Source organism: Rhinolophus sinicus, linkage group LG02 (assembly GCF_036562045.2).
Source record: "Rhinolophus sinicus isolate RSC01 linkage group LG02, ASM3656204v1, whole genome shotgun sequence".
Classification (NCBI taxonomy): domain Eukaryota; kingdom Metazoa; phylum Chordata; class Mammalia; order Chiroptera; family Rhinolophidae; genus Rhinolophus; species Rhinolophus sinicus.
The window spans coordinates 146,256,291-146,281,647 of record NC_133752.1 but is presented as its reverse complement, the minus strand read 5'-3'; the positions used below and the strand labels follow the sequence as shown (position 1 = coordinate 146,281,647).

At 38.2% G+C, this 25,357-nt stretch overlaps 1 pseudogene; it reads left to right on the top strand.

Annotated features, from left to right (window-relative positions):
* Nucleotides 1-19,650: 19,650 nt before the first annotated feature.
* Nucleotides 19,651-20,489, top strand: LOC109443847 (olfactory receptor 9K2; annotated as a pseudogene).
* The last annotated feature ends 4,868 nt before the right edge of the window (nucleotides 20,490-25,357 follow it).

Below are 25,357 nucleotides of genomic sequence, written 5' to 3'. Positions count from 1 at the left end.
AATAAATATTTGTTCAATAAATGAAAAACTTCAATCATAAGTTTGATTTGCACAACAAATTATAAATTCAAATTAGAGAAAATAGAGTGGGTTGTAGTAAATGTGCTGAGGAGGTTGGCAAAGCAAAAAATGCACCGGACAAAGTTAAGTAGGCAAGGAAATTTGTGTTCAAGGCTATTGTGATAGAGGAGCAAGGCCAGAACTTAGTCTCAACCCAACATGGCTAAAACAAAGGGTGGGAGGGATTCTAAACACTGTGATGATTGAACAGAAAAGTACTGCAGACATTAGGGGAAGTCATAAATCATGTCTGCTAATTAGCTATATGCAAAGTAAAAATAAGCTTCTCATATCTCTAAGAAAGTAGGTAGTTTTGCAATTTGGAGCAAGCAAGTCTCCCAGTGAAATTAGGCTCCTACCTTCTTACCCAGATGGGGGAGGTAGGGGTGCTATCTCCCTTGATGACTACATTTCAAAGACAGGGCTCCCAGGTCCTTGAGAAAGATAGTCCCAGGATGTAAAATTAGACAACAAACCTTTAAAAATATTTACACCTCAAAGGACAGAGAAAGAATTTACAAGTTAAAAAAAAATGCTTAAGAAAAAGAAGGTCAGGGGCCTGGAGTCAGGAAGAAGCCTGTTTAAACTTTTGTTGAGTAGAAAACGTTAAGGCCATCTCAGTCAAGGTTTCTGATAACCCATGACTCAGTGGAACTTGCCCTGTTTTGAGTGTCAATCTTGCTGGCTTCAAGACACAGCTCCTCTTTAAGTCATTTTGTAGCTCTGACCATGTCATTTAACCTCACTAAACACACTTCAGGACAGACGAGAATAACAGTAAATGTTCCAACTCCTTCACAAGTCTATTTGTGAGGTTCTAATCCCATTAGATCAGAGAATGTTGTGTGAATTAAGGTGTTGCATTATTGTACTGGGAGGAGAGGGCTGAAATTGTTCCATTTTGTTGAGATTTGGGAACTGTCTCTATTTCAGACCCCTCAAGTGTATTTTGTGCATTTGGGGAGCTTCTACCTGAACCTTTGCCTGTGCCATTCATGATCAGAGAAGGCACCTTGAGATCTGTTTGTCCAACCTCATACTTTTAAGTGAGAGGAAACCGAGTTCTTTAACCAGAACGGAACTTGCCCTTGACCACACCTAAGTCGTAGCAGAATCTCGGACTCCTGACTCTATTCGCTTCACAACAATGCATAAAATATTCACTAAAAAGCCAAGCCTTTTCCCTCAGGAGCAGCTCTGAATGTCCCCTCTCTAGAAAGCCACTTTTACTTTAGGACTTCTATTTATATCCCCTCCATTCTTTGTCTGACTCCTGCTTTGACAGTATTAAATTGTTTCTGTTGCCAGTTATTCAAGGTTGTTTTTCCCACGTCTCTGTGTCCCTCTGGGGCTGAGGACATCCACAGACAGGGCAGTTTGTCCGATCACACAGAAATGGGATTGCTTTTCTAGGCTCTTGTCCATTGATCTTTGCTTATGTGCTGTGGTTTTTCCCTTCATCTCACAGAAGAGGGTGAAGATTCAGTGATTCAGAGGCCCTGATGACAGAACTGCAGCAATCTGGGCAGGGTGACCCCGAACTTGATCCCTATAGGCCCCTGTGGCTAATCCCTACCTCGTCTCTCCCAGGCCCCATCTCAGGAGGTCAGGCAGTGAGGTTGCTGATGTTGGTGTGGGGGTGGGAGCGGGATTTTGAGCTTGCCTTTCTGTCAGCTGGTGTCTGTTTTCACGACAGATGGTGGGTGGTGACGTGGCTCTATTGTCCTCCCTTGCTTGCCCTGGAGGGAGATTTCCTTTGCCAGCAAACGTGCTATACTTCCAGAGGAAATAGCATCTGCCTCTGTGGACAGGTCCAGAAGGCATTGCTACTCTCTTCATTGCATCTTGGCCTGAAAGCAACTCTTCACTCTGTTAAGGCCCAAAGAGTAACTTGCTGTTCTGAGTCAGCTCTAAGGGCTACAGCAAAGGAACAGTGTTAACTTTCTAAAGGAGACATTAAAGTTAGACATGAGGAAGCATTTTTTTTAAATGTAAGGGGTATTAGATATGACTCAGTGAGCTCAAAAATTTGAAATTTGTAGATAGTCAAACCTGCTTCTCTAGTCCATTCTCTTTTCTGGCATCCTTTCTCCCCTTTCCTCTAAGATTATCCAGTAGCATTTTTAATTTTAGATATTGGAAAATAAAAAATACTTAGGGGTGGCTTTCAGAGAGCTCAGTGGGCTTAAATTTTAGCATGCATCAGAATTGCTTGGTATGTGTTTGTGTGGAGGGAAAGGGTAGGAGAGCTTGCTAAGGTGAAGATTTTAGGGTCATATCAGCAGGTGCTTATTTAGCAGGCATGGCTACTCTGGAATACACATTTTTGGTCAAAACTCTAGTGATAGTGAACTTGAAAAATTATTTCCTAGTGTTTTAGACTGAGGCTATTTTCAATTAGAAGATTAAAAAATGTGAGCTTAGGGGAGAATAAAATGGAGAAAAGATTGCAAATCTTCTTGCAACTGAAGGACAGAAAGAGGAGGGAAGAGGTCTATAGTTAAATGAGAAAAGAAAGGAAAGGATTTTGAGATTTAAAGAGCCCAAACACTGAAAAAAGGAAGCCCTGGAGACCTTAAAATGAAGAGTGTGGTAGAGGAATTTAGCAGCCCCCTTTTAATGTGACAGGATGTAGAGTCACTTTAAAATAATGCTATTAAAATTTTCTTTGGCTTAAGCTAGAATCAAAATGAAAACAATCATCTGGTTTATGGAAGCTGCTGAGCTTAGAGCCTAAAACTTGAACTCTACTTCAAGACCATGTAGCTTGTAGGGCCTTGAGATACTGCTGCTCATATGCAGCTACCAGAATAGTATTAATGATAATAATAATAATACTTTATATTGACAGAGTGGTATAGTAGTTAGGATATCAGTTTAGTTATTGTATCACATAAATCCAAAATATGTGTGGCTTAAATAAGACAGAAGGTTATTTCTCCCTTATAAAAAGTCTAGAAAGTGTGACCGGGAAATGTAGGGTAACTACACAGTTATCAGGGACTCAGGATCATTTATACCTCAGTGTTCTGCTATGTTAGACATTCAGCATTTATTCATCCCTAAGATGGTTGCTCTTGCTCCTGTTGTCATGTATTCACATTCCAGCCAGAACAGCAATGGGGGTGGGGGTATGGGTGGAAAGAGGAAAAGGTAGGTACAAGGTTGCTCACAGAGTGTGATCTGTAAGTTACCATACACCCATGATCTGAGTTTTATCACATAACCATCCATAGCTGTAAGGGATGCTGAACAACTAACCATATGACCAGCTCTACTTTATATTCTAGGTAAGAACAGAAAAATAGATATTGGTGAATCTCAGTGGTCTTTCCCACAAGCAGGGTATAGTTTCTAAAACTTAACATGAACCATATCTTATTCTCAATGTGAGACAAGTAATATGGTCAGCATCATTTCCCTTTTCAGATGAGAAAACTAGGCATTATAAGTGGAAAGTGGCCTATTTTGACAATGAACTCAGGTCTTTGGATTCGAAGTTTCCTATGCGTTCCACTATGTTGGGATGTTTTCCTTTGAAACAGTAGGAAGATGAAGATCTCTTGATCTTCCTGATTGTATCTAGTAACTAAATACAACCTGTAACCCTCCAGGAACTAATTTAAGCAACTCCTTTTTATTTTCTTCCTCCACCTCACCCCACCCCATACTCCCATTTCCCTAGACTTGGTTGGAGAGAGATTTCTAGGTCCCTCACTTTGAGCTCAACAGCTGCCAGGAATCAGGGTTATATTTTGTGGTTATTTTAATACAGGTTTTGGGAGCAGCCTCTCAGTTTAATCCTTGGGAGATAAACTCACAGTAGAGAGATTGGGAGTTATTTACGAAGACTTGCTGGCTGGAGGAGATTGGACAGTTGTTAATCTTTTCAGCTGATGTTGAGGGAGCCCATTTTAATCAGAATTTGTACAGGAATAATCCTTTCTTTAAATTCTGGCTCAATCCCTCCAATAATTGCAATCATGGCAGTGTTGGAAGACAGTGTATTAATATGGAATTTAAAGGCATGAAACAGGCAGACTGAAGTAGTCCTAGAAAAGAACCCAACAAGAGTTCTGAATGATGCTCTTGCATAGTTTAAGGCTCCCATGGCCGAAGGAGTCTAACAATCACCTGTGTCTAGGGAGGGCTTATTTGAAATGAGAAAAAAAAGTGAAGACCATCATGACTGTCTAGGAAATTTTACTCTAAGAAATAACATATAAAAGGAGCAAAAATTATTTTTAAATAGGTCAATGGAGGCTTCTTAATTATGATAGAGTCACTGAGTAAATACACAATTATGTTTGTATGGGGAAGAGAGTGTCACTCGATTGTAAGGCAAGAGATCAAGTGTGTTAATTTGGGATCTTTGAGAAGCAAATGCTAAGACATTAGATAAGTAAGAGATTTTGGTGGGGAGAAATGCGGATAAAGGGTAAAGGAAAAGGAACATGAGTCAGAAGGGAAACCCCTCTGACCATGATGCAGGTCTGGTATGTCTGAAAGGAGAAGGGAAGGAAGTAGGATTGTGCTGCAAGAGACTCAGACTGTAGCATAGTTTCAACCACGTCAATGGTGATTCCTGAGCCCAAACTCTCTGTAGGAGGAGTCCTGCACGTTGCTGTGCTTAGGCATCTGGGAGAACCACAGTGGTAATGTGGCCTCATTGCTCACACAGTGGGGGTTCCAGAGGGATGAAGGAAAGCTGGGGCTGTCAGCTATACTCCCTGTAGTAGGTTCTCGTGCAGAAGATCTCAGTAGCACATTCCCATGGCCACCACACCTGGGGTTTCTATTGTTTGACTTTGGGGAATTTCTTTCCCTCTCTGGGCTTCAGTTTCCTCGTTTATAAAATAAAATGGCTACTGCTAGATGATCTTTAGACCCTATGTATCGCTTTCAATTTCTGATTTTACAGAGTCTCAACTTTTAATCCCTAAAGGGTAAGTGTGTGTGGGTTGCGCAGGAGCAGTGAGCTGCGGAAGCCTGGAATGGAGAGAAATGTGTTAATGGCTGGGAGGAAAGACAGATCATTCGGTCAGGTGCCTTCTTTCCGTCTCATCCCTCTCCTTTTCTGTTCTCTGTGCTCCAACCTGGGCCGATGGCTGGGCTAGCCACAGCTTCCGCCTAATCTAATCTGATCTATCAGAGAGGTAATGAACTAGAAAAGTGTGGATTCAATTACAATTAGAAGGGAGTTGTATTGGCTGGGGTCTGGTGCTAGCCAGAGAATAGAAACTCAGGCTAGGCTGAAAGGCCCCATCTGTGCTTGCAAGGTCTGCCGTCAGGGGCTGGGCAAAACCTTATTAAATACAATGAAGAGAGAACAGAATTCATATCAATGACTTTTTTTTTAAGGGAGAAAAGTATTCACTTTTTAAATTTTGTCTTTTTCAGGACAGGGCCAAAGCAAATAAATTTTTTCAATGATTTTCTTACCTTCATTTCTCAGGTGGAGCCCAGATGTATCCAGTCTTTTTCTTCTCTGTCAAAGACTCCTGGATCCTCCCCAGTCCCTCTTCTCCCTTCTTTTCCAAAATGGTACAGGTTTAGGCAATAGAGTAGCCTGTCTTTCAGACTTCAAGAAAGATCTCATTCTGTTGGGAGCCCTACAAATTCTGCCAAAGAGCTTCAGGGACAGTCATTCTCCCTTTATCTCCATAGTCTAAAATTCAAAGTCCAGCTTACTGGCATTTCCTAAGAATGCACCCTCAGAAGACTCTCAGAGAGATGTGATCCGTTCTTCTCCCCTAACATTTTATTGTACTTACAACTCTCCCAATGAAATCTATCACATTTTGCCTTGCCTTAGAGACATTTGCATACTTACTTTTACTCATTTTTCTTATCTTCTTTACTATGTTATAAACTGTTTGATTTCAGGAATTATTTTCTTTTTTTACTAATCTCTCTATCCTCTACACTGAGCCCATCTTTAATTAGTATGTAATAGTCACTAAGGCAGGCTTACTGAGAATAATTACCTATTTGAGAAAGATTGTCTTCTCTTTGCTACACTTCTTTCCTGCTCTTTGCTTCATTTCCCTCTCCAAAGGGAAGATTGAGCAAACCAAGAAAAACATAAAGGGAATTTTAAAAAATGAAGTGGTTTTCTTTCATGCCATTTGCTCTTCCCTTGCCCCTTGACCCAACTATAATTATTCTTAACTCAAATTTTATAATTTAAAATATCAGTTTGAGGAGAACTACAGCAATATATGGCTTTCCTGAAATTCTGTATGAACTTAGTTACAAGACTGTCTCAATATTCATCCATCTGTATGGCAATGTGTAACATTCTTTATGTTTTTTTTCTTTTTTAAACTTTCATTAAATAAACAATAAAAACGTTCTTCATCTACTTCTTACTAGTAATGAGATTTTGGGCATGTAAGATTTCTCTGTGTCTCAGTTTCCTTATCTTTAAAACAGGTATAATAATTTTGTTTTCCTCAAAGATCTTTTGTGAAAATAATGTGTGGTAATGCAAGTGCTATATCAGCATTTGTGTATTTAATACTACCATTATCAAAAATTATGAAAAGCAGAGAACAAAATTAAAAATATATCTGTAAGCCACTCATAATCTATTACCATGTGTCCAGATTTATTTGAAGAAAAAATACTTAAGTGGCTAAGATTTTTCTTTCTTCTTTCAATACATACATCTGTGTCAAGGACTGAACCAATAATATTTTGAGGATTTATAAAATGCCAATAAGAGAGCGGGACCTGCGTCGTTCGTTATCCAGGGTGTCACATTAGACTGATTTAACATGAATTGAAATGCACCTGGACCATATCAGGAGTAAGAATTCATGCACTGTGTTAGGGAGTGGGAACCATACACAGGAGGGCTTCTGCCTATTTTAAAATCAAGCAAATAACATGAAAATAAGATGCAAAATAAAACCCAGATTAGCATATAATCACATTAGCAGACTAATTGAGTCAGGAGCTCAGCACTTTGGGTAATCAGGTTGCATCCTTTAAAGGGAAAATAAGGCAAAGTCCAAATTGTTTATCCATCCTTCTATTTCAATGCAGAGCAGAGGGTCCTGGGACCAGATGTGGCCAGGGTCCCATCCGGGCAGTTAGCACAGTATCACTTACTCTAGGGGACCTATAAGAGGGGATTAGGGGTCATAGACTGAGTGTGGAAGCCCCCTAAGGCCTGAGGGATTAGCATCTAATGCAGCCAGCTTTTCAGAACATCCGGGCTCAGATGAGGATCTAACCTCCTTTATTTATCTTTGTTTTTCAAAAGCTCTAAGAGTGAGGGGATTTCTATTTCTTTTCAAATGGTGAAGTCTTTTCCATCCTCAGGAGCTTGGGTGGGGACAGGGATGTTGGATCTACAGGTATTTGGCAGTTCTGAAATAAAATCTATTGTCCTATTTATTCTTCCTGTTTCTTCTGGACTTTTGTTATTTCTGCTCAGTTTCCTTTTATCCATCCTCTCCTCCTAGATGCCTAACCCCAAATATTTTAATTAGACCCCATTCCTTTACTCCTCTTAAGTTCAGAAAGGAAACAGGAAATAAGTCCTACATTCTAGCACCCTCAATTATTTGGAGCAGTGGTTAATGTTGCTACCTTTGCTTTCAGTCATTCAAAAGATATCTACATAGTGCTTACTATACATAGATCAGACATTTCTAAGCTCTCCTGCCTGAATCATTACAATATATTGGAGAACACTAGAATAAAATAGACAAGAATTCAATGCGCTCATGTGCTAGATTGACTATAAATTCATCTAGTTTAAATCCTTCAAATTTACTGATGAATAAGATGAGTTTATGAGATATTTAGAGAGGTGTTCATGATCCCAGATCTAGTTATTGGATGACAAAACCATACCCAGAATTATTCACTCCCATAACAGTGTTCTTTTCACTCCCTACATACACTTGTTTCATTTTCAGTTTCCCTTTTCTATTTTTTAAACATCTCATAAAGTTGCAATACTTATAACTTATCTGCAGAAAATGCGTTTCATCTGAAAATGGAACATTTTTGTCCCCATTTATTTTCTTTCTCAAATTTGCGTTATTTAAGGGGGTCAGAAAGTTCTGTGAAATACTCATATTTCCAACCCTTTTCTCTGAGGCAAAGGAAAAGCACAAAACTAGGAGATATAGAATAAATCTCTTAGTAAGTCTGCAAACTAATGAGATGCGTAGGAGTTCCTAGATTAAACTCAAGAGTTAGACAGGACACTTCCAAAGATACTTCTGATGTTTACTACTTGTGTGGCAGTGGGCAAACTCTATGCCTAGGCTTCAGTTTTTCTCATCTGTAAATTGTGAGAAGGTGTGACTCTCATAAGTTGGTTTTGAAAATAACAAGGGTTATATATATAAAATGGCTCGCATGAGGAAGGCACCAACCAAATAATAGTCTGTAAGCAAATGTATTTGTTAAACTGCCTTGTCCTTTGTGGACCGGGCATGGAAGTAAACAGAATTTAAAAGAAGGGAACACAACACAAACTATGCTCCAAAGACATCTATAATCTCAAGAAATGGCCGAAATCCAAAATTCAAGTTCATAGGCGGAATTCCCGTCTCTGGTTCCACATGTAACAGAACCAAAGGAGCTTAGAAGTTGACACTCTGTCCTAACAAGTAAAAAGCTGAACAGACTGAAAACCAACAACTCTTCTTGGACATACAGGCGAAGACAGGTCATCACCGTTTACCACGAGAGAAACCGCCGTGGGAACCAGTGCTGGGGTAGGGAAACCTCAACTGTAAATGAGAAATTGCTGGAGGCCCAGTGTGGACAACTCTGAGAGTTAAAAATTTCAAGGGGACCCAGTCCTGGGGCGGGGGGGAAGGCCTCCACAAATTTGTGACGTTTACCTCTAGGTGCTCAACCAGATTCTCACTGTTGCCCTTGTGCTTTTGGCTGTGGGAGGGGAAAAGAAATGATTTTGAAATACTTCAGAGCACTCTGTTCTTCTGAATAAGGCCTGCCCTCTGGAGAAACTAGAAGCCTAACTGACCTGGGGGATGGGAAATGCCCTACCCAGCTGGCTCTAGCTGTAGTGTCCTACCTAAGGGGGGAGGAAAAACTGAGAAACTTGTGAAGTTCACTGTTCAGAGGCATAGGCTCACTAAAAACCGAGACCTAGTCATGGGACTGCAGAATGCTTCCCCTCACCTTACCTCACCACCACATGACTAACGGCCTATTGTAGGAGTGCCTTTTGCTCGGTACATCATGCTTGGCTATCAAGAAAAAATTGCAAGGCATACCAATAGGTCTAGAGCACAATTTGAAGAGACAGAGCAAGCGTCAGAACCAGATATGGCAGGAATGTTGGAATGATCAAGTTCATAGGCACTTTTAAAAGGTAGAACCAGGATCTGGTGTTGGAATAAAAAGCATACGATGTGGCTCGATCCTTCAAGGAGATTTATGTCTATGGAGAGACAGATATTACATGACCACAAGATATGTGATATTTGCTCATATGAAAGTATTTACTCAGAACTACATGACAGAGAGAAAGGAAGTTTCGATAGAGAGAAGACTGTTATAAAGGCATGTAAGCTATACCTTAAGGGTATAGAAGAAAAATAGAGAGAAGCTTTCCACGCAATGGGAATGGCAAGGCAAAGGGCAAGCTTGAAAATAACTGGGGTGTCCTGGGAATAAGGAATGATCTAAAGGATCAGTGTGTAGTATTGGTAGTGGTGGTGTGTATGGAGGGGGTTGGGTAAGGATGAAGTCAGGTAAACCATGACCAAGTACTGTAGGGACAGTCGAAGGTGCTTGGACTTTATCCTGCTGGCAGTTGGCATTTTCATACAGAGAAGTGACAAGCTTCATTGTCAGTGGCTGATATCCTGGCTCTAAGAATGGCCCATTTTGACGAAGATGCTCTTAGCAAACCAGTGCATACTGGAGGAGTTTTTGTTCAGTGTTTTAGGGCAGTGTTTTCTCTGAACTGGGCTCAGGAAGACACAGCTTGCTCAGGACCTCTTTGATGAATGGGGAGTGGGTCAGAGGCAGGGATGACTCATCGGTGTTCTGTCGCCAGACCTGATTCTTCTCCTAGCCCTCTGCAGGCCCATGAGAAACTTTTTCAAGGTGCCAGTCTGGTATTCATACCCCATCTGTCACAATCCCAGTAGCAGTTCTGATTCTCATTAGAGGGGGTAGGGGGGGCGGAGGGAGCCCTGAAAGGGGCTCCCTCCACCTCCCTCTTACCCAGCCTCCACACCCAAACAATTGGACTGAGTCCCTTCGATTGTTTGCTATGGAAATCAGTCATGTGAGCCCCAGGGGGAATAGCTACTCTGCTCTTGTATTCATTTTCTTCCTGTGAGGACAGGGATTGGGGAAGGCACTTTCTAGTCCCTCACATGTGCTGGACAGAGAATGGGACAGGAAAATAGAAGGGAGACCCGGAGGGACTGAGAGTGGTTTAGGGTGAAAAGGGGTGAGGGAGCAGCAACAGAATTGCTTGCCAGGTCACAGACAATTTTGTTTGGGGAGGACTTCAGATTTCTGGGGTTCTGAAAATTGAGAGAGGAGACATGTGTATCTAACTATCCTAAATATTAGAATGTTAATCACATGAGGATATTAGCATGCAAGTGGGATAAGGAGGCATGTCTTGTTTTACTATGACACCAAGATTTCCATAAGGAAACAAAACATCATGTAAGTTTGCAGCTCAGGATGAAATATATTTTTCTCTTAAATTGGTTGGTTACCCAGTGATATTCAGAGAGCCAGAACGTTGGTGTTGTGCAGATAAAACATCTGCAGGTTTGACAACTGTTTTCGGACTTCATTTGGCTGTTTGCTTACTCCCATATTACTTTCAAACTAAATTAGAATTACTTTGTAATTAGCCAGTCACTACTCTGTCTCTATTTCTATCATCTCTATCTCTATCTCTATCTCTATCTCTATCTCTATCTCTATCTCTATCTCTATCTCTATCTCTATCATCTCTCTCTATCATTTATCTCCTGGACATCTTGTTATACCTTCAAAATTCTGCTAGATGTACCTTGTCCATAGCCCTTACTTTCTGTCTCCCCATCTCATTTTTGTTGCAAAGAAAACAAACATGAATTACCGTGTGACTGTTGTCTTTTTAATCCAAAATCGATGTATTTATTAGGGAAAATTTTGATAATATGAAATCAGGGCTATATTCCTGCTAATCTGAGACGTTTGTGTAAATGTGAGGCTAAATAGGCCCAGGCCCCAGGGGTTCTCCCCAAAGGGCAATATGGGTGGGTGATAGGGGTTGGGAGTTGGACCAGAGAGTAAGTGAATGGAATGACTCAGACAGCTGAGGTTTTTATTCAATTTCATTATTTGATTTGATTTGAGGAACCTGATTCTTAGATACAGAATAAACCTCCCCCCCCTTTTTTAGTTTGTCTTGTGTTTACTTTTTGATAGCATCTTATTAGAACACTTTCTTTTAGAAATTATAAGGGATTCCTCATTTCTTATTGAATTAAGTAGTAATATTGATAATAGTTTGACATTCAAAGCCTCTACAAAACAGTCTTAATCCACCACTCTGATTGTTTATCCAAATACTTCCTGACAATGAACTTTATACACTTGCCATACCGGACCACATTTTTTTTCCCCATTAATGCAGATTTTTTTTTTTAATTAATGCTATTTTTTTTTTTTAATGCTATTGGACTTTCCTAGCACAGTGCTTTTGCTCCTGTGCATGCCTCCCCTCCACCCCTCACTACCCCCTTTTTTGTCTCTTCTACAAACCTATGTCAAGGATGCCTTATTTCTTGAAATCAGCCAGATGGGATTTGGTTCCATCCTTTACGTCTTCATGACAGTTCTTACCTCATTGATGTTATTTGCAGCTTTTTATATTAACTTTTTAAAAGCCACTTTTACTAATTTCCCAACTGTAGTCCAAACCCTAATTAGAGCAGAGGGTGGCCTCCCCTTTTCCTCACGCCAACCCCTTCCCACCATCCTTATATCTGAAAAATATATTTTTTCTCCATCTCTCCTACTAATTGAGAGATAGCATATTATTTTTATATACATATTTTAATATTTTATGTATATATATAATGTAAATACAGTGTGAATTACAGTACCTTAGCATCTTTCAACCTTGTATCTCAATTTTTTCATATGTAAAGTTAGAAGTGTTTGATTCAATGATCTTTAAGATGTATTGACTGATAAATTGGTAGTGTTACAGATTCTACAGTTCTTTCTAACTCCTTCATTAAGGTCATAATTTATGATTGTTGGAAGATAGGGACTATCCTTTAAAAAGAAAGTCTTACTCACAGAAACTCTCCCATAAGTATGTGTTTATTTGAATTATGAGTAAATATCTACAGTCTTCTTTATTTTGTGAAGCTCAAATCAAGCCTCTTTTTTTCTCTGCTCCCTCCTCAGTTAGCAGAAATCCTGCTGTGACTGCAGCATCCCATCCCTGGGCCTGGGCCACAGCTTGCTGGGAGCTCACTTTTCCAGAAAGAGCTGCAGATGCTGGGAGGGTGACAGATGGCTTTGTAGCAGCAACAGTTTGAGGAAGGAGTCACCAAGGGGAATCTGAGAAGGGCGTGTGTCAGGCTTGCTGAAGAGGCAGAAGAAAAGACCCAAGGGGGATATAAATACCAGGGATTGTTTTATAGTCAGGCTTTTGCAAATTTGCACTAAGGAAATAAGCTCACAATAAAAAGCTTCTTCCTTGGGCAAAGACGTATTTTCCATTCTTCCCACCATCCTCAGAAGCCTCTGCACAGGTCACTCTGCCTCTGCTATCTCCTCCTGGTCAGCCTCCTTTTGTAACTTCAGACAGGTTTTTTTCTGATCCAACAGGTTCTGAGAAGAGGCCAACATGTCTCTCAGGCCCGGGCTAAGGCCCTAGACAAGAGTTCTAGAATGCTGAACTTTCAGTTTGGGAAGGATGCTAAGGAACTACCGAAAAATAATATTGAATGTAAAAAATAAGTAAGTAAATAAATAAATAAAAATTACAATTACTATGAAAAAAAATGGGGGTGGGGGGAACTGAGATTTGAATGCCTGGGAGTCCAAGGCCCTAAAGAGACAGGCTGACCAGGGTGTGGACAGGACAGCAGCCTGCTATGATTATGTTTCCAAATCTACCTCTGGGCAAGTGATTAAATCTCAGGGCTTAATCCTATGCTGTTGAATCTGTTCACCCACGTGCAGCCCTGGGGCTAGCCCCTCCCTGTGGGGCCATTAACTCTGGAAATCCTCAACCTTCCAAGCCTGTTATACAAGCAGCATCAGGATTAGACGGGCTGTCTGCTTAGTGGCTGTGGAAGAAAACAGCAGTTTCTAAGAGCGGTGTTCCTCAATCACCAGTTCTTTAATATATTGGGAGAGAAACCGGAAGGAGTGGCATCAAGAGGCCAGTCAGTCATCTCACGCTTACCAGGCCGAATCCAACACCTTATAACATTTTTTTATTCAGGCAAGTTCTTCTGAAGCACCAATCATATAATTTTTGCAAAGGCTAAACCTATTAATTTTATTCAACACACTAGGGATTGGTTTTAGCATCTTTCTCTGAGAGAGTGTGAGAAAGTCAGTGATTGTGTGGTTAAGGAATTGGCCTTGAGTGTGGCTTAGGCAAGTCACTTAATTTGTTGAACATCCATTTCCAGATTGGTAAAATGAAGATGCTATTGTCTTCTTTACATAATGATTATAGTTAGTGCCGCATGCCTTCCAGTTTAGGAAAGTGTTTTACAGAAATTACACCTACATTATGCATAATGCTATGGGAGACAGTCAAAAGAGATTATTAGTATGAAAATGTGAGTTATACTAATAGGAAGATTCATATAATTAAGGATCTTAATCCCAACACACTTTTGAGGGAGATTTAAGGTGATTCTGCCCACTTCCCAGCTGAAAAGTCTGAGGCACAGAACTAGAAGTGACCATAGAAGAAGTTGGGGTCAAAATGAAATTAATCTGGGCTTCTTCGCTTTAACTTCCAGGAACTTTCCACTAGATCACACTCTTTTTCAAGCATTCTAATATATACTCACTTAACAAATGATATGATAGCACTTGTTTCTTGAACATGCCTGAGCCCAAAGCGAGGGTTCAATTATCCTTGGGCCTCAGAGAAGTAGAGACAGATTATTTCCCTCACTGCTTCCCACCCCCTCCCTCAAGGGTGTTTTGTGGGTTTTAAAAGACAAACTATTCTAAATCCTAAGGGAGGTGAGGGGGAAAAGAAACATTATTGCACATTAAGGTGTTCTGGTCACTGAGATAATTGTGGAGTACTTTATATTGCTTACAATTTAAAATCCAACAACAATTCTAAGAGAGAATGAAATAAACGAAACTGAATTATATTACGATGGGAAAGACACAGAAGAATTTTCTGACCTGGACTGTCAAATATTGGAAGAAGTACTGAGCGGAGCTTATGCAGTTTCCTTCCTAACCATTTCAGATCTTTAAGGTGCAAATGAAACACGTTTAGTGATTATTAGTGTCAAATATTTTATGTATCTAATTAAAACTCACAACAATTGTCTGGCATAATTATAATTATCCTCATTTTTATAAAGGAGCCAAGTGAGTCACAGAGAGATTTAAAGTGAAAAAAATGTTACTCTAGTTCGCATCATACCTGTTTCAGTGGCATAGGCAGGGATTTCAAGACAGAACAGCCTGACTTTAATGTCCTTTCTCTTTCATTACACTATGTCAATACACTCCACTGTAACCACATGGTATAATACACACCTAGACCTTTGCTGTCCAATACAATAGCCAGTAGCTGCATAAAGGCATTTAAATTTAAATTAATTAAAATGAAATAAAAATGAAAAATTTAGTTCCTCAGTCACATAAGCCATATTTCAAATGTTCAGTAGTCACATATGGCCAGTGGCTACTCTTTTGGACAGAGCAGATGTAGAACATCTCCATTAATGCAGAAAGTTCTAGACAGAACAAGATCCCTTCTAGATGAGAAATGGTGTTGAGAAGTGGATGAAGGTACAGCCTCTGACAGCCAACAGATTGGGGCTGGAAACCCACCCTTCTCACTATTGATTATATGATCTTGAGTAAGTTACATATCTTCTTTAAGCCTCAGTTCACTGCTTTGAAGCATGAAGACAATAAAAGATTTTACCTCAAAGAGTTATTGTAAGTTAAATAGCAGAATTCCAGAAAATTGGTAAGCACTTGGCAAAAATTAGCTATTATTTCACCCATTCTAGTTTTAAGAAAATGACTAGGTTTTGTTAAAAACAAGCATAAAAATGGTACATATGTGTTTGATTTACTGGAGTTATAAAATAAGCCAGGTTCATGTCCAGCTTCCCTAAAGAAGATACAGCAAAAATGTTATCCTTTTTTTTGCTACCCCATTCAAAGTAGTTCCTCACTTACAGTAGTGCTGGACTGAAGTGACAGACGGCAGGAGAAATAAAAGGGGATGGTAAGATACACTGTGTTTCTTCCAGCCCATCACATTTTTCATCACACCACAACCCCCCGAGTCCCATATAAAGGAGCTAGGGTGACCATCCTTATTGGTTTTCCCAGCTCAGAACTTTCCAAGTCTTTGAACTAAAAGTTCTGCATTCTGGGAAATGCCTCAGGCCCAGGCATACCAGGAAGGTTAGTCATCTGATTGCATTTAGCCCAAAGGAGAATCTGATTGTAAAGTAAACTTGATGGTTTATCTATTTCTATAGTCTAATATTAACTTAACATGAACAACAGCCATTCATTTTATAGTTAAACAAATGAGGTTCAGCCAAAAAATGAGTAAGCCTATTGATATCATAGTCTCTCCCATTCTGTTGTGGGGAGGGGCAAAAACCGGGAAGGTACTGAAAGGAGACGGTAGGTCAAGGAGAGCTGGGACAGGAGAAAGAGAAGGACCCAAGAAAAAAACACTTTGCTGTTCAGTTTACATATTTTACCCCATAACATTTTTTCCTCTTAGCAATAACAATCGTCTAGAGGCTTTGGGGTAGAGAAAGGACACGCTGAAGGTTTTTTTATACTGTTAGGGTGCATGCCCTGGGAGCTAGAAGATTAGTTTCTGATCCCAGTTCTATCACTGTTTGTTTCACTTTGGATAAATGCCTTAATTTTTCAGAAATTTGGTTTCCTCTTTGGAAAATAAAGGGAAACGTGGGCTAAATTGATCATGAAATTCTTTCTAAATCTAAACCTTATGATTTAATGAGAACATCACACTCAATGTTTTTTTCCCTCCACACTGACAAAGCCAAGTATAGGCAGTGCTATGATGGGGATGTGCTGCCACCTTGTGGTATTTTGGGTTGTCTGCATGAACAAATCGGGACAATTTCTGATTTTAATACTGTATTTTAATTTTATTTCCTCTTAAAGGAATACAGATACTTGCTTAACATTGAGAAACGTAAGGCTATGATACTTTGTACTTGAGCTTGTTTCTACTGACTGTAAGTGATCACGCACCACATCTATATACATAAAAACTTAAAAAAATAATAAAGATTAATCCATGAATTTAGGAGATTTAAAGTCAGTTATTACTTAAACATTGGATACAAACTATTTATATCGCATACATAATCAGCTTTTTCCCGACTAGCTTTTAGAAAATAGATGGTTCAGGGACAGCCAGTTAGCTCAGTTGGTTAGAGCAGTGCTCTTAACAACAAAGTTGTCGGTTCAATCCCTACCTGGGCCACTGTGAGCTGCGCCCTCCACAACCAGATTGAAACAGCTACTTGACTTTGAGCTGATGGGTCCTGGAAAAACATACTTAAAATAAATAAAAAAAATTTTTTTTTTTAAAGAAAAAAAATACATTGTTCAATACCACTCACACACATTCCATTATAAAAAGAGCTTCTCTAGCACAACACCTTACTGCTAGTGAGCTCTCAATCAGTATTTATTGTATGAACAATAATAAACAGAATTAACATGCCTTGAGTGCCTTTTATGTGCTGGGCACTTATTTAGGTACATTACAAATATTGCTTTAGAAATATACATACCAAAATATAGATCTAAGCACTTTAGAAATATAATTAGGAATATATTTACTTGTATCACTTTTATCCCATCTCTCTCTTCTTCAAAGTTTAATGAAGCTGAAGTGGGGCTCTGGAGAAGACAGAGCAGTTTAACTGCCCTTTCAAATCTGGGTCTTGGTCCTTTGAGCCCCAATGGCCCCATTCAGCGTAAAAAGACACTTCAGATGCTCTGCTCTGTATGAAATCTATAAAGTCACTGTGTCTTAAAAAAGTCCTCCATGTCGGGCAAATTTGTCTGCTTTCAGTCCACCGGTTTGTTTGTGTGGGGTGGTTTTTGAATTTAGAAGGGCCACTTAATGATTCATCTAAGCATTTGGTGATAATAAATACTCCTTTAAACTATAACACAAAAAAAAGAAAGTAGTAAACTAAAGTTAGCAAGTAAAATTTGGCATTGGTTGATAATCACTTTATTCTAACTGGTATCACATTTGGGATAGAAGTTAGTGGAGATTTCATGTGTCACTCAAGGACCAGTGAGTCAAGACAAAGAGTAAGCCTGTGCTCATTAGTTTTGGCCAAGACAACCTCTCATTATCTCTATTTTAATTCTTAAAACAACTGAAATACTTCAACGCTATGGAAAGTACTGAAAATAGTTTACGAGATCTGACAATTAAGTTCATGAACTCATCCTAGAAAAAGTGCTACATACCTCATTGCCGAATATCACTACAGTCACCTTCGAAGTACTCCCCTTGGGAAGCTATGCACCAATGCCAGAGCCTAGTCCACCCTTCAAAGCAATTTTGGAACTCTTTTTCTGGAATGGCCATCAAAGCAGTCGTCGTCCAGAGTGATGTCGGAATGTAATCAAAATGTCTTCCTTTCAATATTTTCTTTATCTTCAGGTAAAGAAAGAAGTCACTGGGGGCCAGATCAGGTGAGTAGGGAGGGTGTTCCAATACAGTTATTTGTTTACTGGCTAAAAACTCCCTCACAGACAGTGCCCTGTGAGCTGGTGCATTGTCGTGATGCAAGAGCCATGAATTGTTGGCGAAAAGTTCAGGTCATCTAACTTTTTCACGCAGCCTTTTCAGCACTTCCAAATAGTGAACTTGGTTAACTCATTGTCCAGTTGGTACAAATTCATAATGAATAATCTCTCTGATATCAAAAAGGTCAGCAACATCGTTGCAACAAGTTTGTGAACTTAATTGTCTTGTAATATATGGCCATTTATGAACTACCTCAATTTAGCAGATTTAACAGTTTTCGTAGTAGCTCTAGAGCTCTGTTTTAAAATTTAAACCATACAGTGATTCTTACATCGCTAAAATCTTATAATTCTGTCATTTTACCCTCTCTTCTATGTCTAGATTTTTACTTTGGCTATTTATGTCCAGATCCATAGATAAAGTATATTTAGTATGATTAACAGTTGATGAAAATTATATCTTTCCACATGTATATATTTGTTTATTAATTTAAAAAACTATAACATATAGTCAATGAATCAATTACCCAATATCATATTGATTAGAAATTGTTTTTATTTTTTAAGCAAACAAATGAAAATGTGTTCACGTATATGTCTGTTGTGTACATGTTTGAGAGCTTATTTGGGGTGTATGCTTAAAAGTGAAATTGCTGGGTCATGCAATATATGTATCTTCTACTTTCTTAGGTATTTATAAATTGCTCTCCAAATAGGTTACACCAGTTTACACTTCAAGAACATCCATTTTTCTTTATCCGTATTTGCCAGTTTGATGGGTGTAAAAAGTTAGGATTTAAATATCTACCTCATTCTTAGTGGTGTTGAGTGCAATTAAAAATTTTTGTTTGTTTCCTCTTTTTTAAAAAGATTTTTGAGTTTCTTGTTATATGAATTGACTGTTATCAATAGCCCACTTATTTAGTTGTTTCTTTTTTTCTTATACATTTATAGAAATAATTAGGTATCTTGGATAGTAATCCTTTGCTGGCTGTGGGCACTGCATGTATTTTCTCCCAGCTTGTGAGTTTTTAAAAAATATATATTGTTTATGGCCTATTTTGTCATACAGATTAAAAAAATTTTTAAATATAGTCAAATTTATTAGCCCATTATTGCCTTAAAGATAGAAACCTTATTCTGATTTTGAAAGCCCATTTACCAAGTAAAGGAACTCATGGCTGGAGATTTATAAACTAATAATGAAATTCATCTTTCTTTCTGGATGGAATTTAAGAAGATCCTCTTAAAATGTAGAGATCTCTAGGTCTTTTACACATTTTTTTAAACTAAGAAGACTTTGGCTATGGTTCAGCCAGTGGGGAAGAGCACTGGATTTGAAGAATCACATTAGGAAACTATGAGTTAGGTAACTTACGCATTGTGTGCTGATGGGCAATTACAATATACCTCAGACTCAATTTGTATAAAAGGGTGTAGCAAATCAAACCTAACACCATTGGATGCCAAAAAGGAGATGATACAAAATTTAATGTCTTCTACAAGAGCAAAAGGATAATATATAATTAGAAAGTTCGATTTGTAACCGTGTCTTGTACTTCTTAGGGGAGTCTTGCCATGGGTGACAAGGAAGCAGGGAACCACTCAGATGTAACTGATTTCATTCCACATTCTCTCCTTCCTCCTATTCCTGCTGGTCTATGGCATGGTTCTTTTCAGGAGCATTAGTATGATGGCAATCATTGTGATGGACTCCCAGCTGAGCACATGAATGTATCTCTTTCTAAGTAATCTCTCCATTGACCTCTCCTGCTCCACAGTTATTGTACTTAAAGCCATGGTCAACTTCCTGTCTGAGAAAAAGACTGTCTCCTTTGCAGGTTCTGTGGCTCAGCTATTTCTTTATACACTTTTTATGGTAACAGAGGCCTTTGTCCTGGCACTCATGACCTATGACCACTTCATTGCCACCTGCAATCCTCTTCCTTATAGTGTCGTCCACATGTCAAAAAGCCTTTGCACTCAGCTGGTTGCTGGTTGCTATTTCTGTGGTTGGGTCAGTTCCATCCTCCAAGTCAGCATAACATTCTCAGTGTTTTTCTGTGCATCTCAAGTCATGATCACTTCTACTGTGATTCTTACCAAGTTGAGAAGATCTCCTGTTCTAATCTCTTTGTCAATAAGATGGCATCTCAGTTTGGCTGCCTTAATTATTTTGCCCACAATTGTTGTTATAGTATCTTATATGTATATTGTGTCCACGGTCTTGAAGATCTGCTTCAGTGAAGGGAGGAAGAAAGCCTTCTCTACTTGCAGCTCCCATGTGGGGGTTGTAAGTTTGCTCTATGGAAGTGTCTTTTGTGTATCTCACACCTCCTAGCAACCCTGAACTTTGTAAAATGGCTTCAGTATGTTACGTATTGGTCACACCCATGTTAAACCCTCTGATTTACTAAGAAACAATAAGTTTTCAATAAGCTTTGAGAAAAATCTTATGAACAAAAAAAGCGTTATCCTAATTCTATTTTTTTGTGATTTCCTCATTAATGGGCCCATTGATAGTTTCCTCCTGATTTATTTTGAATATGGGGTCACATTTGAATCACACAGGTATCCCTTATGTTGCCCATCCCACAGATGAATTATTTTCATTGAAGGAATAGTACCAGTCCATCATTCACTCTTCCTGAAGAACTGTGTTACACCTTGAGGATGAATAAAATTTTCAGCCATTCTATAAACAGAAATAGACTCTTCACTCTTCCTAGGAATAACTTTATAAAAGTAGGGGAAAGGAAGATTGATTTATTTATTTTTCCTGGAGGCCTATTGAAATGGTGGGCAGAAAAATTATTTTGGCAGGATGTTAAGCTCAGAATGTGTAATCTCTTATGGTTAGAGGAAGTGTCAACCCAAGGCAGTTATAATATTTAATTCTTTTATAAAATCTATTCACATTGACTTGATTCTGGAACCTTGAATAAAATTCATGGCATAAGATTATTTTTTGTCTGTGCCATTATGAGATTATCAGAACAACTCAATAAATCATTGGTATTACTTGTATCTTGTTGCTATTTATTTTAAATATTGATCGTTATTGATTTATTATCACAGCAAAAAGAAGGAGAAAGATATTCTGTATCCAACATTCTAAAAGATAGATATCCAAATCTACAAAGAGAAAGTCTTTAGCACTGATGTCCTATCTCGAGGGACAAAAATTGCATTAGATGTTTCATACCACTTTTATTTCTTATTAGTTTCAGGTGTACAAAATAACATAATGATGAGACATATACACCCCTCACAAAGTGATACTCCTGACAAGTCTACTACCCACTTGACACTGTACATAGCTATTACAATACCATTGACTATATTCCCTATGCTGTACTTCATATGAATATATATGAATATATATAATATACACTTATGTAGTAAGAATAAATATATATATTTAATTATAATTGACATTCAATATGATACCACTTTTGAAATCCAGTTTTTACTGGGTTATTTTGTTTTCTTTGATAATTGCTATCTGTATGTACATTTTTATTTGATCTATATTTGATATTTAAATTATATGTGATCTTTTTGATTTCCTAATATTTGTTGTTTTGGTGTTGTGCTTTAATGAAGCTATTTACATTTTTAAAATAATGTTTTTGTTGCTATGTTGCTATAATTTTCCTGACTCAGGGTGTGCTTTCAGATGCAAATTGTAGGTAATTCAAATCTCCAAATATGTTATAATCAATAGAAAAAAATTGCTGAAGTATCAAGGGTTTGTTCCTATTGCATATCTTTTATTTGTTTATTATGGGATAAAATTGCAATGTTGATGGGAAGATGCAGAAGGCATAAGAGAGAGGAGGTTGTAGAAGATGTGGTACTGTTTAATGTGTGTTTGCTTACTTTATAGTATCAGAATATATTAATATATCCAATCAATTTTGAAAGACCCTAGTGACCATAGAGAGTACACAACTCCTTGCAGTGGTTAGGAAATGGAGGGATGGGGAATGGTAGAGCAGAGTACCCTGGTAATAAACCTACTGTTAATAAAGATAGGCTTCTCTGAACACTAAACATCACTTTGGCTAATGTAAGCAAAGGGAATTTTTTGGAGGTTATGTAGAGCATATTGAATGACTAGAAAAGCTAGGGAACCAACGTTATAATTGGGTAAGAGCCAGGGTATCTCAGGAAATGAAGAAGCCATTAGTTGATAGAGTCAGTAAGCAATGACACCCCTGTAGCAACAAGAACACCTAGCAACTCAATCGTGGTTTCTAATACCATTTACTAATAAAAGGAACTAGGAATCATTGGAGAAATGGCCGATTCTAGGGCCGGAATAAGGGACATTCAAGATGAACCTGAAGGATCTCATCATGCCAGAAAATAAGAAAGTCCTTACAAAACAAAAACAAAAATCAAGGAATTAAAAAACAAACCACAGGAATCATTCTGAAAGAGCTCCAAATGACGAAAGCTAGAAAATTTTGAAGAAAAAATAAAGAATGTAGTATTGAATTTTCACTTAAAGGATAAAATATCCAGAGTCCATGATAAATAATAAGTAAATAAATAAATATATTGGAGAGAAGAGACAAGTTTTCTGTACAGAAGAATTTCCAATATTAGATGATCTGCTCCCTTGGTATGAGATGTTTTTAGTGAATTGCTTATACAGAGTAGAGTGTGGAAGTTGTAGGGAATGACTTGAAAATGGAGAAAACTGGGAAACACTATCTCAGCCAGGTGATCATGATTTATATAATTAGTGGTAATCATGTTAATAGTGTGAACTTGCTTATATAATATGATCATAAGGGCACTTTATTTCTGTGATTTTTTCCTCTTACAACCCATATTCAATTTATCCAGAGAAAAACATCAGACAAAACCAAACTGAGGGACAGTCTACAAAATACCTGTCCAATGCTTTTCAAAACTATTATGTCATCCAAAACTAGAAAAGTCTGAGAAACTGTCTTGAGTCAAGAGATGCTTAGGAGAAATGAAAATTAATGTGGTGTCATGGATGAAATCCTGGATAGAATCCTGGGACAGCAAAAGGACATTAGGGGTAATAAAGTCAGTGAAAATGGAAGCAAGTGTGGAGTTTAGTTAGTAGTAGTAGATCATTATTGCTTCCTTAGTGTGACAAATATTCAATAGTAATGTAAGATGTTAACAATATGGGAAACTTGGCAATGGGTATGTAGGAACTCTTTGTATTATCTTTGTAATTTTTCTGTAAGTATAAAGCTATTAAAAGAAAAAAGTCTATTTAAAATTAAAAATATAATAAGCATATTTTTAGGAAGGGGAAATTAACCCCAGGAAGACTAAATTATTAAAAATCCATTACAGTCTATTACTTTGAGAGCTAACACTCCAAAATTTTGTGACTTAATGTATTCAGAATGAAGTCAGAATTTTTGAATGATATCTATTTTTTCTCAAATTCCATTATGCACCTGTCTTGATATTCTGCCATCTAAGGAATAAATGGTAAATTTAATCACCATTAACATACTATATCCAGCAGAAAAAATGAAAAGGAAGGAAAATACATGGTATAATAAGTAATGAAAATTAGTAATTACCTCTGTATTTATTTATTTTTTAAATTGATCACAATCTAAGGCTTGACTTTGTCCAGCTTTGCTTGGTGGGGTGATAACAGTAAGATTGGTCTCAGTCACTCATGGTAACCTCTTGTGTCCATCAATGTGCAATGTCCAGTGTGTCCAATGTCATGTTTATTAACAATTACCACTGGTTGTAATATAAAAGAAGCATATTAGATCATCTTTAGAGGTCCAAAATCTTTCCTTCTGTACATCATAGCACTCTATTTCCTTCAATATTCAGAGTTAATTATCTCAGTCTACGCCATAACAAACTTCTTCATCTAGTGGCATTTGGAATCTAAAATCAGTAGGCATGTTGATTGACGCTTCCTGTTCAACTGACATGCACCATGTCTATTGGTGGAAGTATTTCTCCACTGGGTACTAAAATCTCTAACCCAATAGATAATGGAGTCTTAGACACAGGCCTCTGATATATTTAAATGGGTCTTTAGGTATAAATGAGAGATACCACCCATATCGTTATTCCTTATTCCTCAGAACAGAATTCTGGTTATCTGTGTAATAGCACTCTGCATTCACTGGTCATACAGTGAGAGAAAATGATTGGATAATGATGAACAGCTTGCTAATTTTATAATGATTTGTCTCCTGGCTGAAGATGGAATAGCATCATCAATGAATTATTCCAATTTATAAAGCTATTTATTTTTATGAGTAATCAGGTACTTGAGAAGACAAAGCCATCTAGAAAGCAAGCTTGATCCCCCCTCAGTTAATTGATAACATTATGCTGACTGGATGTACTGTGTTTCCCCCAAAATAAGACCTAGCTGGACCATCAGCTCTAATGCGTCTTTTGGAGCAAAAATTAACATAAGACCGGGATAATATAATATAATATAATATAATATAATATAATATAATATAATATAATATTTTTGCTCCAAAAGATGCATTAGAGCTGATGGTCCTGCTAGGTCTTATTTTTGGGGAAACATGGCAGTGAGAAAGAAGTAGCAAGTACTCTAGACTTATTGGTAATGCATTCACATGGCAGAGGGTGGGGAATAGATCCAACTAAAATTCAGGAGCCTTCTATCTCAATGAAAATTCTAGGGGTCCAGTGTTGGGGGGGACATGTCAAGATATCCCTTCTAAGGAGAAGGGTAAGTTGTTGCATCTGGCCCCTCTTAAAACCAAAACAGAGGCACAACACCTAGTGGGCCTTTTTGGATTTTGAAGACAACATGTTCCTCATTTGGGTTTGTTACTCTGGCCCATTCATGGAGTGAACTAAAAGGCTGATTGTGGGGCCCATAATAAGAAAAGTCTCTGCAACACGCTGCTTGTGTAAGCTGCTCTGCCTCTTGGATCACATGATCCAGCCGATTCAATGATGCTTGAAATGTCAGTGGCAGATAGAGATTCTCTTTGGAGCCTTTTGCAGGCTCCCACAGGTGAATCACAGTGTAGGATTTTGAAGCAAAACCCTGCCATCCTTTGCAGATTACTACTCTCCTTCTGACAAACAGCTCTTAGTCTGTTACTGGGCCCTAGTAAAGACTGAACACGTGCCCATGGGCCTCCAAGTTACCATGCACCCTGAACTGCCCATCATGAACTGGATTTTATCTGATCCATTACCATAAAGTTGGGTGTACTCAGCAGCACGCCGTCTTCAAATGCAAGTGGTATATATGTGATCAGTCTCA